Genomic DNA, 11,325 nt, shown 5'->3' with positions numbered 1-11,325 from the left:
ATCACACAGAACAGCTGTGTGAAGATAGAGGCAGAATCAGTGAAATACTTTCCAGGCCTGCAGTCATGAGATTAATGGTGATGATACTTAGCATGGTTTGATGGATTGTTATGGGTTGGGCATTATAACATTTAATCTTGCAAAGCAATGGGATAGGAATAGTCAATGTCTCAATTCCACAGACATGGGGATAGAGGCTAAGTAACTGAGTCACCCAAGCAGCAAAGAGTCAAGAAGCCAGAACTGGCCTGTTCTGCCTGCCTTTATTCATCATTACCGCCCCATGTGCGGTGCAGATAGGTGAAATTCACCTACCTATCTTTGGTTTTCAAACATTATGAAGGAACAAGTCACGGTCATCTTTTTCTTTTCCTTCATGTTAGTATTCTTTCCTGTGCCTCTACCTTTATTCCACACAAGTCAACCTCTAACCCTTTTAAAATAAAAAATAGCTTTCTTGGTGCACTTGGGCCAAACATCAACCTCTTCAACATACCCGGCTAGAATTTTCAACCATCCATCCATTGCTCTACATTTCCCTCCAAGATCTTTTCTTTATACCCTAAGCAGTTAAATATGGAATCTTTTTAGAAATGCATTTTCCTATTCCGCTCTACATATACTCTGCAGAAAAGTCAGTGTAAGGTAGAGACTGCCGGTCACCTACCAATATCTCTAAGTCTTTCCTTTTTCCATACAAATAGAGAACTGGTTTCGTGACCAGCTAAAAGCTGTATTTCCAAGCATTCTCAAGATAGGGATGGTCATCAGACATAGTTTGGGTGAAGAAAATGTAAGCAGGTGCCTGGAGATATCTGGAAGAGCTTTGCTTTCCTGATAAAGACACCACCCTTTCTCCATGTGGCTTTGTTCCTCCTCCACTTGTAATGCTCAGGAAAGGCTAGAGATCAAACAACTGGGATTCATGAGGTGACCAGGCGGATAAAAGTCATAAGCCAAAAATGGAGGAGCAGAAAGAGAGAAAGCATCTAGATTCTGATGTTAATGAGAGCCACTGTAAAAGTCCTGGCTGGCTGATCCTGGTCTATTTTCTATGAGAGAAAAAGAAACCTTCATTTGGATAATCGACTATGATCCCTTTTATGCAGTTGAAAATTATCTGACACAGTGTGTTAATGCTCAGATAATAGTGTAGCCACACCGGTACAACAACAACAAGAACAAATCTAATAGCAACGAAATCAACAGCAATTATGTCAGAAGAGTACACACTGTGGTTTCAGGGGTGTGAGTTTAGACTCCAAAAATGAGAAATCAAAGCAGATTCCTAAGGGTATGTGGGGAAAAGAGACATTTATTTATTTATTTATATTTACTAGGTCTTTATTGGAGTATAATTGCTTCACAACACTGTGTTAGTTTCTGTTGTACACCAAAGTGAATCAGCCATATGCATACATATGTCCGCATATCCCCTCCCTCTTGAGCCTCCCTCCCACCCTCCCTATCCCACCCCTCTAGGTGGTCACAGAGCACCGAGCTGATCTCCCTGTGCTATGCGGCTGCTTCCTACTAGCTATCTATTTTACATTTGGTAGTGTATATATGTCGATGCTGCTCAAAAAGAAACATTTATTGACAGAGATATAATGAATAGAGAAAACAAAGGGACATTACAAGAAAACACAAGTGTTAAAAAATGATGTAAAGTATACAACAAACATGTCTATTTTATTCCTACGTAATTTTCCTATGCATGTTTAAGGCCATAGAGGACTAAAGCAAATATCAATAAGCTAAATTCTCTGGGAAGAACTCTGCTTAAAGGCAAAATTATGAATTTTAGAAATGCTTCCACTGATGCCCTTAATTTCTTTCCTACTTCCCTACTGATTTCTGATAACCTCAGCCCCCTCCCAAACCTCATGACTTCTGATGTATCAATAGTTTCTTAAATGTGTGTCCTCTGGCTCGGCCAAGGAAAACACCCAAAACTCATTTGTTCCATTTTTCAAACCTTCAGGACTCTGCACTTTCCTAGGAAGGACATGGATATCCTAAAGCTCCCTAATATATTAATTAGAAAATATGCCCCCATCCTCCACTTGTGTAAAATATCCATGAACACTTAACACGTGACTAATCACAGGAGTTTCAAGGCACCCCAATGAGGCTTCCAGTTCCCATTTTAAGTGACCCTCTGTAGACAGCTGCCTATTCCCATTTTCAGAGCCAGCCCTGTCGCCAAAGGAAGCCATCATGCAGGTGATGATTTGACAAAATAGCACCCATCACTGACCCCTGTCCCGTGGGCAAACTCCTTCAGGATAGCCCTCAGTTGCCCTTTCCTGAACTTTTCCTTCTGAGCTCTGCGTGGGTCTCTGGTGGCCACTGCGTAACTCCAACACTCTCTTACTTTGGTCTTTTAGCATCTAATCTTAAGCTTAGAAAATCAGAATTTTCTATAATTCAATGCACCATTTTCCTTCACTGACTTTTGCATCGTGTTAGTTATTACACTTGTTTTTTGAGTCCCTTAGGATGTATGGATTAAAATGACTATGAGAGGAACTTTCATTTCTATTTAATTGTAAGTTACTGGTCATACAAGTGGCATAGGTAATTGTTCACATGAGGTGTTAAAAAAAAATCCATACTGTATTTTCCCAGACCTAAGCAGATCTGTATGATTTTCTCTTACTTTGATATGCACTTCTTTTTCACACAGACCCTGAACTAAATGACCTTGCCAGTCTAGTTTAAAGCTCTAACTGGGAAAAGAGTTTTTTGCTCTTGAGGTTCTTTTGTGACTTTAGCCTTTATTTTTTCAATTGATTAATGGATGAGAATTTTGAACATTCATTTAAAGTCCCTATGATGGATGATTTTAAAAAATCAAATAATTCTAATTCCATATGGTTCTTCTTAATGACTCTTTAAAACTGCAGCTATTCTATCCATTGTTCCCACTTCTTTCTCCCTTCTGAGAATGAAATTCAGCATTTGCTAAAGCAAACTACCCGATGAACAATTACACTTAACGTGTATTTTCTCTTTTTCTGTCTCATAGTGTATTGAAGTTATGGATTCAGACAGAATCTCTTTGTAAATGTGGACAGCAGGCTGCACTCTGTCTTTTCGTGCTGTCATATTCCTTTGTTGATATCTCTGTTTTAAGATGAGTTTGCCCCATGCATCACCAATTGTCTTTTGTTTTCACGCTGCAGGGAAGACTGGGCTAATCCATATGTCACTATGAAACTTCAGGCCTCTCTGTTTGACAGGTAGCAAGGCTGACAGCAATCTATTGAAAATGCATTTCAGACTATCACTTTTTCAGTCTAATTTACTCTTAATAAAATGACTTTGAAGACAAGGGGTCCACTCTGTGTTGGTTTGCTTCTTTCAGGTAATTGCATTTTGAGAAAGATGCATTGACAGTTTTCACAAATATAAAATGATGAAATTCCTTTAGGAATAAAACAAGATAGCTTCACAATAAGTAGCATCTTTTAGCCTAAGTGATCCCAAAGCACTTTGGGAACTGTGGACATTCAGATGACTCCCTAGGGTAGGGAAGCATCTAGACATTCATCCAAGCTCTAGAGCAAGACACATTCTATTCTGTGCAGTGGAAAAACACAGCACCACCCCCCATGCACACACACCTTTGCAAAACAAGGAATATTTATGTACTCTATGTATATATATGTGCATGTTACAATTGCTGGCCAGCCAAATTTTACAAAAGAGTATACATACGAAATATTATAAAAATATATACACAAAACTGAGTTAACATCAAATTATTTCTTAACATGTCTTCCTTTTAAAAATTCACTTCCTGCTGTGCATTTATTCATAGATCATTTCTTTTGCCTCCAAAGAAGAATCAAAATAGTAAATTTTAACATCTATTGTTTCTTTACCCATTTTCCATCCCCTGGCAAAGTCTTTAATCACTCAGTACCCAGATCTCCAAATATGAAAGAACAAATCCTTATAGATATTTCCTCATATGAAGTTTTGACTAAATTTTGCCAGATAGACCTTTGATCACCCAGTAAAAAATGTTAATTTATAAGGGGTGTGGTATTTTTTAAGCCACTGAAATATTACTAACAACAACAAACAACCCTCAAAGTCTCTTAAACTGTCATCAACAACATAATTGTTAATTATGTTGATTGAAGAAAACACTATCCCACAGTTAGAAGATAATACCAAGAAGATATGTTCATTTCATTAACTGTTTTAATCATTTAAATGGTCACTCATACTATTTTTGCTATATTAATGATAGCTAAATGTTGAAACGGAAAAAAATTACAGTTACATTTTAAAACTAGAGAAAATGGTTAATTTTACTCTTCTGTTTAACTAGGATGCTGGATGCATACATTTGTTTTCACTTAATCTTAATTATTACTTTGGGAAGAGGGAGCTATTGTATTTCTATTCTTGACATGATGTTCTGTAACAAGCAAAGCTTTAGCACTAAGAAAAGGACAGTGAAGGAAACACAAGTGAAAATGACAGTGTCCCTGAAAATATTCATGTTCCTCATTTTGTAATGTCCATCATAGTCTTTTATCCAGAATCTAAAGAGCAGAAAATAAAAAATAAAGATTGTTTACTGAGAAAGGTGTTCTCTCTCTCTCTCTCTCTCTCTCTCTCTCTCTCTCCCCCTCTCCTCTCCCTCTCCCTCTCCCTCTCTCTCTCTCCCCCTCTCCCTCTCTCTCTCTCCTCTCTCTCCCTTTCTCTCTCTCTCTCTCTCTCTCTTCTCTCTCTCGACAAAATCCAAAACCAAATATTCTGGGAGGTTCGAGTGGGAATTTTAATTTCTGTTGAACTGGCACCTGGGGCTCTGCTTTATCATCTCGTAGTAGTGAAACCTTCGGGCTTTCTTGAAGGTGTACTGCAGGCCGAACACTTGGAATATAATGTTTTGGTGCCATCTGGTGGATAGTTTTCAGGTTAGCAGCTTCACTTGAGAATCATGAATTGTTTCTGAGGAAGGACAGAGGGAAGGACCAGAGGAAGGAAGGAATTATTCATCTCCACTAGTCATATAATGTGGATCCCTCCATAAGACATGCTGGGAACTACTGGGAAGGAGGTGGAGAGGAGGTGGCAAGCAAGATATGGGCAGAGGGGAGCCAGTGATGATAAAACCAAACCAGCAAGAGTGAAGCGAGATAGGAGCAGCTGGACAGCCCTTATCAGCACCAGGAGGGGTCGCACGTCGTATTCTGAGTTGAGGTAACAAGCCTAGAGCACCTGAGCTATCTGAGGTCTACTCTGGGCAGCCAGGCTGGCTCTGGGATCTGCAGGAGGGAGAGGTTGAATCTGAGGGGCTATAGGGCATGTCCAGTGAACGACTGGACAGCAGCCCTTGACTCTCAGTCTGTGATGACCCAGTTTTCACACAGGATAGGAACTGAGCCAGGAATGGGGAAATTAGCGGTAGGGTACTGGTGGGATAAAGTGTAAGTCAAAGCTAAAACTCCATTACCAAAAATCTTTGAGATCTGAAAGGTGATTTAACTCAAAATTCATGGTCTTCCCTGCTACTCTCAACCCAATCCTTAACAAAACAAAACAAAACAAAACTATTGCTAGCCTTCCTTTTTTCAATGATTGCAAACCATCCAGTTTCCAAGTCAGAAACATAGAGTCTGCTTAATGCCACCCCTGTTTCTCACCCCTCATATGGAGTCAATCCCAAAGTCCTGTTGATTTCACCCCTTAAACGTCTCTTGAATCCCCCCATCTCCCTTCATCACTGCCACCCCCTGGTTTAAGCAATGCCTCTCTCACCTGGCTGACTGAATAATCTACTTCTTCCAACTACTTCCACTTCTCTCGCTTCCAATCTGCTCCCCGCAGGGCAGCTAGGGTTGTATGTTCAAAATGAAATCTGAGCATGGGGCCACCCCTGCTTAAAATGCTTCATTTTAAAAGTCAGAACCCCTTGCCTTTAGGAAAACTATCTAGCTCGGACATGTACAGCAAGACTCTGCATGACCAGGCCCCCACCTTTCCAGTCTTGCTCTGTACATTGCCCCACTCCGGTATGCTCAGATTTAGCCACTCAGGCCTTTATAGCCCATTCTTCTTCCTACCACAGGACTTTTGCATATGCTGCTCCTATTGCCTGGGCACTCCTCTCTTCCCACTTCATCTAGTTAACTCTCATTTATCTTTCAGAACTTGGTTCAAAGTCACTAATTCTCCCCTGGCCTTTCAAATCAAAGCTCCCACTTTAAGCTGCAATAGCTCAAATTTCCATTCATTTAGGTAAAAGTCACACTTGCAATTTTAATCTTAGAAACTATTTAAATATCTATCTCCCTCCCACCTGGAGAATATAATTCCCATGAGGGCAGAGACTGCATATATTTTGGTTCACCATTATATATCCTGGGACTAACACAGTCCCTGGATTAATAACAACTTGATAAAAAAAAAAAGAAAGAAAGAAGGGAGGGAGGAAGGGAAGAAGAAGAAAGGAATGGCAGGAAATTATTAAAAGTATTATATAGTGAAAAACGGTAAGTTTTTCAAAGATTGATGTACAAAATTAAAATTTTTCTTATGCAGACCATCCTGAACCTTCTTTATGATCCAATGTGTATTGTGAATGCCACCTATAACCCCTAACAACTAAGGGCCCTGCATAATGCAGTAGTTAGGCATGGTCCTGCCCAGGTCAGACAGCCAGATCTAATCCCATGTCCTGCCCTCTCCAGCTGGAAGAACTCAGGCCACTACCCTCACCTCTCTAAGGCTCAATGTCCTTATGCATAACAGAGGGATACTCATAGTACTTGCCTCACAAACTTGAGAAGAATAAATGAAGTAGTCCAAATGAAGCACTCAGGAAATCCTCAGTCAATACTAGCTTTAACTTTTACCTGTAATCAACCTCTGCTGTAACACACTGTCACTCATGAGTATTAGCTCCAGACACATTTCTTTTGCCTCTGGTTTCCCACTCCTTCCCCTTCCCACCATCTGGGCCTATCATGGTAAAACCCTCTTCAAATTCCAAGGCTTAATTCAAATGCTGCCTCCTTTCAGGAAGCCTTCAATGCCCCTTTCATAAAAATCCACATATATTTAGTTAATGAATCCTATGTTGGCCCATTCATACTTTGTAAACTCATGTATGGTACTTACAATAGGTACATGGGAAAAGCATCAAATTGTCAAATTTTCATTTAAAGAAACATTCTTAAAATGTATCTATAAAACAAATGTATCTATAGTATAAGGTGCCTAATTTGGAACTAGATAAATATGTCTTTTCATACAATCCTCTCAAACCTGTTATTTCCAACTGTGGTGATAATAATGACATTTTTAAAAACACTTACCATGTGCCAGCATGGAGCTGTTTTAAAACCTACCCCAGAGGACTGTCTGGGGAAGTAACAGGACAGAAGGCAATAGAGTCTGCTCTGTGGACCTCCTGAAGAAAAAAGAAAAAGAAAAGAAAACGGGGACTGAGGGAGTGAGGGAGAAAGTGGCAACTGGAAGACAAGGTACGGCTTGTACTGGTAAGTTCTCATGGGGGCACCGAAGGATATATAAAATGGCCAAGGAGTCATCCATACTTAACTGCCAGGCCCAGTGTGCACAATGCCATCTTACAGCAGTAGCAAACAAGGGAGAGCTTTCCTTCCCTCCTTTCCCATCTTTCAGATGAAAGCGAGGAGAAGATTGAACTATAAATCAAATTTGGAGTTTTTACTGGTATGTGGGATCAGACCATATTCAGAATTAAGATTATGTTTGCAACCTTGAAATCTGAAAAAGGTCTTAATATCTAAAATGAAGTCGAAAATTCATCCATCAGCCTGTGTTTTCAACCAGCAGCAGAAGAAGGACTTCTCTTCTAAATAAATTTTAAAAGGATAGTAGGAAGTTAAAATAAGGATGATTTCTAATTGTATCTCATGCATCTTGCTTGTTCATCATACCAGATATACACATATTATTTACTTTAATTCTCATAATACTGAAGTAGGCTTAGTATTATTAAGTACCATTCCCTGTTTTTTTTGTGTTTTTTTTGCGGTACGCGGGTCTCTCACTGTTGTGGCCTCTCCCGTTGCAGAGCACAGGCTCAGGACGCGCAGGCTCAGCGGCCATGGCTCACGAGCCCAGCCGCTCCGCGGCATGTGGGATCTTCCCGGACCGGGGCACGAACCCGTGTTCCCTGCATCGGCAGGTGGACTCTCAACCACTGCGCCACCAGGGAAGCCCCCATTCCCATTTTAAACATGAAGAAACTGATGCATTGAGAGTTTACATGTTTCCTCAAGACTCACAGCAAATAAATGTGTGATTCATGGTCTGAACTCAGTAATTGAAACCAGGTTATGTTAAACCACTCTGCTATAGGCACCTCGATAAAATACTATCTTATGCAAGGAATTAAGCATTTTAAGTTTATTTTTTATATCCATAGTTCCTTGTCTTCCCTTAAAACGGGATTCTACACCAAAGTTCATCTTATTGGCTGACTGAAATTTTTGGAGGCTTCCCTGGAAATCTCAGTGCCTGGGATCCCACCTCCCTAGGGCACCATGAAGTCACCTCTCTCCTCTCCATCAACCCAGAGGCTGCCATGAGGCTGTGGGTAAAGATCTCTATTTCTATAGAGCGCACAAAATTATCTTCCTTTCTGAACCCAGGAAAATCCCTTTTTTTGTCTCGGGGAACCTATCTCTTCATCTAGTTCTCTTCTCCCAAGTAGGCTGGGGCCGGTAGTTCTTTGTACCAAAAGTTGGATTTCCTTTAGAAATTTGGACGTCTGGCTTCTCTGGGCTCACAAAACGAAACAAATCTGGGGCAGCGCAGCAGATGCCTTCTTTATGCAAACCACATGCCCTCCACTCACCACAGAGCCATCCAGCTCACTCCTCCCATCACTTTATCTGCCAGACCCTTCTAAGTGTTTGGATTTGTTCATCTTGGCTTAGACTTTTGGAAACAAAATCCAGGAAGGTTTGCTGTGACTTCTTTGGGGAGTGTCACAATCCTCCTTGGAAGGGATGAAGCAGAATAAACGACCTGACTTTCTGGATGACAGGGAGAAAAGATTCAGGGCAAGAGAGGGGGAAAAAAGTCTCAACATTTCTTCTACCTGCTACTTCTCCCTAGTAAAGGAAATGTACTTTCCTTCTTGTACTGCTGTGTTTCCTTTATGAAATGCACACCTGCACCCAGTGAAACGCAATGGCTATATTCAGCGTTGGGCAGCATAAAAAGCAGGTCTTCAGTAAATATTTCCTGAATCAAGTGCCCCAGTAGATTAGTACAAAAGTATTTAAGATCGGCATCCATGCCTAAACACAGACAAGAATTTGTTCTATAAATGTTCTCTGTATCCAGACTCCCACAGTGCTAACAAGTTTGCCAACTCCCATCCTTTGCAGTTGCCAGGTATACAAATGAGAAAGACAGATTTGATCTGTGGGTAAATAATTAGTTCTCTGGGCCCTAGAACATTATTAATGTGTCATCTATACAGATCAAATCCACACAAAGTAACAAAGGATTCGGAAGAGTTTTGTGGGTAAATTCAGTAACCTGGCATTTCCTCTGGGTAAAGATGCTCCTGACTTGTCAATAAAATAAGGGCTTGCGGGCTGCCCAGTGGTCCCGGGCTCGCCTGGCTGAGGGGCGTGAGAAGGCTGGGAGGCGAACTCGACGAGAAGCCCCGCGCCCCAGTGAAAATCAACCCGGCTACAGCAAGCCGGGAGCTGGCTCTCTGTGAGGATGGAAGGGCCCGAGCTGCTACTCGACTCCAACATCCGCCTCTGGGTGGTCCTGCCCATCGTTATCATCACCTTCTTCGTGGGCATGATTCACCACTACGTGTCCATCCTGCTGCAGAGCGACAAGAAGCTCACCCAGGAACAAGTCTCCGACAGTCAAGCCCTCATTCGAAGCAGAGGCCTCAGGGAAAATGGAAAATACATTCCCAAACAGTCTCTCCTGGCACAAACATATTACTTCAACAACCCAGAGGATGGATTTTTCCAAAAAAACTAAAAGGAAGGATGTGCCTCCTTCTCCTGTGATTGACCCCCCTCCCCGCTATGCTCATAGACATGATGAAAGGCAACGCCACATGTGTCCTCCCTATGATTCTTATTGGTGGATGGCTCAACATGACGTTTTCAGGCTTTGTCACAACCAAGGTCCCATTTCCACTGACCCTGCCTTTTAAGCCCATGCTACAGCAAGGAATTAAACTACTCACATTAGATGCCTCCTGGGTGAGTTCTGCATCCTGGTATTTCCTCAATGTCTTTGGGCTTCGGGGCATTTACTCTCTGATTTGGGGCCAAGATAATGTTGCTGACCAATCGCGGATGATGCAGGAACAGATGACTGGAGCAGCCATGGCCATGCCCGCAGACACCAACAAAGCTTTTAAGACGGTGGGAAGCTTTGGAGCCGACCGACCACCAGTGGGCACTAGATGGCGTCAAAGAGGAGCTCGTGGCTGAAGACCTCCACTTTGAAGGCATGTTCAAAAAGGAATTACAGACCTCTATTTTTTGAAGACCAAGCAGGGTTTAGCTGTGTCAGGAACTCAGAGTAGCGCTTAACCTTGTAACTTTTGTTTTGAGCTGGAGCCTCTCGGAATAAAAAGGGGGATGCGCGAGCTGGCGGGTGTGCAGCAAGGATTGTTCTTGTCTGAGCCGGCTTCCCCTTTATGTTTGAAACCAGAGGAAACATGAGGAGTGTGTGCTGGGTGACTTGCCCAGAAACAGCTATTTTTGAAATACTTTAAATTTCCCTTCTGGTGACTCGAGTAATAAAAGTAAGACAGAGGGGGGAAACTCAAGCTAGTGATAATGTATAAAACTTAGCAAAAATTCAGAAATTTCATAAAAAGTGTTGTCAATTAAACCTAATTATTATGTACCGTCATTCTGACTTCTAAACCATAGTAAACTCCTGTTTTTTTGGGATCCAAAAAGAAAAAGAAAGGCTCTGGTCTTCGGTTACATTTTCCACATAATTCAATGTATGCATATATGACCCAAGAAAGAGAAAATGATAGAAAGGAAATGCCGAAAACAACGAGCGCTCTATAATATGAAGAAGTTTCAGAGGATCCATTGCCCTCACAGTTAATTATAGGCTGCCTCTCCAAGAATCCTCTCTAATGCTGGCTTTTGCTACCAGTCTAGCTCAGCTGAGCAATACACTGCCAGCTCTCCAAACCACCTTCCTTCTTCCTTTTTTACTTTTTTCCACAGGACAAAAATACTTCAAGGATTAAATCATATGTGGCCTTTAAGAACAAATACTAGACCCATTATGTTTTCAGATCTCACT

General features: G+C 41.4%; 1 pseudogene; it reads left to right on the top strand.

Moving 5' to 3' along the window:
• The first annotated feature begins 9,614 nt into the window (after positions 1 to 9,614).
• On the top strand, positions 9,615 to 10,747 carry LOC137224428 (ER membrane protein complex subunit 3 pseudogene; annotated as a pseudogene).
• Positions 10,748 to 11,325: the final 578 nt, after the last annotated feature.

This window comes from Pseudorca crassidens, chromosome 5 (genome assembly GCF_039906515.1).
Source record: "Pseudorca crassidens isolate mPseCra1 chromosome 5, mPseCra1.hap1, whole genome shotgun sequence".
NCBI classification, from domain to species: domain Eukaryota; kingdom Metazoa; phylum Chordata; class Mammalia; order Artiodactyla; family Delphinidae; genus Pseudorca; species Pseudorca crassidens.
The sequence above is the reverse complement of the archived record's forward strand: the minus strand, read 5'-3'. Positions and strand labels throughout refer to the sequence as shown.